At 30.8% G+C, this 2,943-nt stretch overlaps 1 non-coding gene across 1 annotated transcript; it reads right to left on the reverse strand.

Annotated features, from left to right (window-relative positions):
- Window positions 1-553: 553 nt before the first annotated feature.
- Trnay-gua (transfer RNA tyrosine (anticodon GUA)) lies at window positions 554-644 on the reverse strand. The gene is given in 2 exon segments: window positions 554-589; window positions 608-644. It is a non-coding gene; the product is annotated as a tRNA-Tyr (tRNA).
- Window positions 645-2,943: the final 2,299 nt, after the last annotated feature.

The following is a 2,943-nucleotide window of genomic DNA, read 5'->3' on the forward strand; positions in this document are numbered from 1 at the left end:
TTGAAAAAACGATCCTCCAACTATCCGAAACCTTGCACTAGATCAATAATGAGGCTATTTCCAAAAATATTATATTTGTGGTTTCTGATCACTTTCGATCTTTCAGAGGTTTCCGAAGCATAAGCAATTATTATGAGACAGTGAAATGAAAAAAGGTACATATTACTGTCCCTTTCCATTGACAACTGTCAAATTTATCACTTTGTGGAAAATCGATATTTCCTGGAAATCAAAAATTATTTAATTTTTGTTGTAATACTTCTATGATTGCAAAGATTTATTTGAATTAATCGTATAATAACAGAAAAAAGCAAAGATGTAAACTCGGGTTTAAGGTTAGAAAGGAAGTGACGAAATAAAATTAGATGACAGAAAAATGAATGACAATCTGAAAAGGCAAACACTGCTGTCAACAAATTATTTAAAGGTGTTATTACATCAATTTTCATTTTAAATTGGGACATTTTATTGACAGTATTTTTTCTGTTTTCCATTTTGTTATAATTTTCTTTCGTAGACAGTCTTAAATAAAAATAAAAAAAGACACAAGGTTTCCTTCGAGCCGGATTTGAACCAGCGACCTATGGATGTCTATGATTTAATTCCTCTACAGTCCACCGCTCTACCAACTGAGCTATCGAAGGTATAAAAAATTTAAAGTGGATTTATTTCCACATTCGATTGAAAATTGGAAGCAAAAGAAAATAAAGTGAAAGCATTATTTTTCTTTTTCACCAACAGTGAACAAACAGCACATTGATCGTCAGTCCATTCCGAATTGTTTGCCTTACTTCTGTTCGTAGTACATCTCCTCGTCTTACGTCTCCGAAATAAATCGATGAACTAATGATCAATGTTGTTGACGGAGATCTTTAATAAAAAAGATTAATCGAACTATTCAAGAGGGTATAGAAATATTTATTCCACTTTAGTTTTATCAAAATGTTTTGTAACGATTTTTTTCTTAGATTAATACCCATTGGCAGGGATGAGAATGCTAAGCCCGAAAAGTGAAACATTTTGCCCAAAAAAACGAAGTAGATTTGTAAAATATGTAGCAGATAATGAAAAAAACACAAAATACAAAAAAAAAACAAATTTATTTTCAACGAAAACATAAATTCACTAGAACAAATCTCACAAATTTATAAATTAGGTACATATATATGTACATATTTAGTACATACTATGTAGGTACATTATTATTTGAAATAAATAGGAACATGTTTTAAATTAAATTAGATTCTCCTCTAAAGAAAATATAACACAAATTCATAAAATATTCTAAAGTATATGCATATGGGTGAGGCCCTAGTTCACACAGGACTGTAGCGCCACCTTAAGTAAGTTAGTAAGTATATGCATATTATAAGGATTTTAATCGGTTCTTAATACGTAGCCCTCCTGAACCTATTTAAACTTTGACAAATATCGTAATAACTTCTTGGGAGGTTCAAAATCTTCCAGCCCAGCCTCAAACTCTCTTATTAATAAAAGGGAAGAAGCGGTACTTATGTCTAGTCTATTTCTTTTTTTTTGTTTCGACGTTATTAAAATCTGAAAATGGTCTTTCCGCTGCTGCACTGCTATGCGGTAAACTAGCTAGTGTAAGCATATAAGCATATAGTCGGGCAACAACCTAAACATATCTTCTTTCAATAATTTTTTCTGAGAGTGTAAACGCGTCCAAAACCCAACAACATCTTCGTCGTCGTTCATTTTTATAATTCTAGTAACCATAAGCGTTCTTAGTTCGGAGTTCAGAGTTTCTATAATTCTTCGTCGTCGAGTAGTTCTGCCCTAACAAAGTTTGATTAGACGGTTTTAAAGACCATGCGCACACGTTTCCGCACTGCTCTAAAATGAGTTCAACAGCCATATGGAGCTCCAACCTACGTCTTACTAAGACGTAAAATTGAATGTATTCAAGGTTAAATGCTTCTTGAAATTGACAAAATTCAGTTTGTCATTTAGAACTGTGAGCAAAATAAAAATAAACATCTTGTAAGTATGTCTCAATTTGAAATTCAATTTTTTGTATTGCACATATTGTATATAACAGGCACAATGAATCAATGCAACACATCTTAAATGAAATTTTGTGCGTTAGAAAAAATTTTAAAACGAAGCAGAAATAAGTTGCTACGTAGCAGATACATGCAAATAAATTAATGAAGTAGATCTGCTACATATGAAGTAAATACTCATCTCTGCCCATTGGAATTAAAATAAATACATGTGTGCTGAAAAAATCCCCTGAAAATCAAAATAATACTGTGAAGTATTTAAATTGATGTCTTGAAGAAAAAGAGAACAATAGTTCATAATTCAATACCGTAAAACCCGCTTATGTGAAACGAATATATTTTTAATTCCTTGAAAATACTCAAGTAAAACTCCCTTAATTTAAATAATAAAATCCCGAATATCAGAACGCCTATTGAGGTAATTTCTTACATATTTCCATTCTACACTTTTTTTTTGGAAATTTAGGAGTGTAGCGTTCACATTATCAATATCCATAGTGTTAACCCACTAAGGTTAGTTAAATAACTTATTTCTGAAATAATATTTTTATTTCTAACTGTACAGAAAACCAAATCACATTCTTTGATTTGAAGTGTACCAAAACCCATCGCTGCCCGCCATAGTTTTTCCTTCTTTCACTTTTCCTATGACTTGGCGAGGACGGCGAGACAGACGTCTCGGTAATATAAAATAAAGACAAAGTATTTAGTATTGAATTTATATATCATATTGTTATAAAAATTATAAAATTTCATTAATAATTATTAATTTAAATAATTAAATGTAACTTTTTTTAATATACACATTTTTGACTGATAAAATAATAATGCAATAAAGAAGACACAACGAGTTTCGTATTATCATATCCGTTGGGATTTTACAAATCGGAGAAAATGTCAAACTAGTGCTAGGTGT

This window comes from Eupeodes corollae, chromosome 1 (genome assembly GCF_945859685.1).
Source record: "Eupeodes corollae chromosome 1, idEupCoro1.1, whole genome shotgun sequence".
NCBI classification, from domain to species: domain Eukaryota; kingdom Metazoa; phylum Arthropoda; class Insecta; order Diptera; family Syrphidae; genus Eupeodes; species Eupeodes corollae.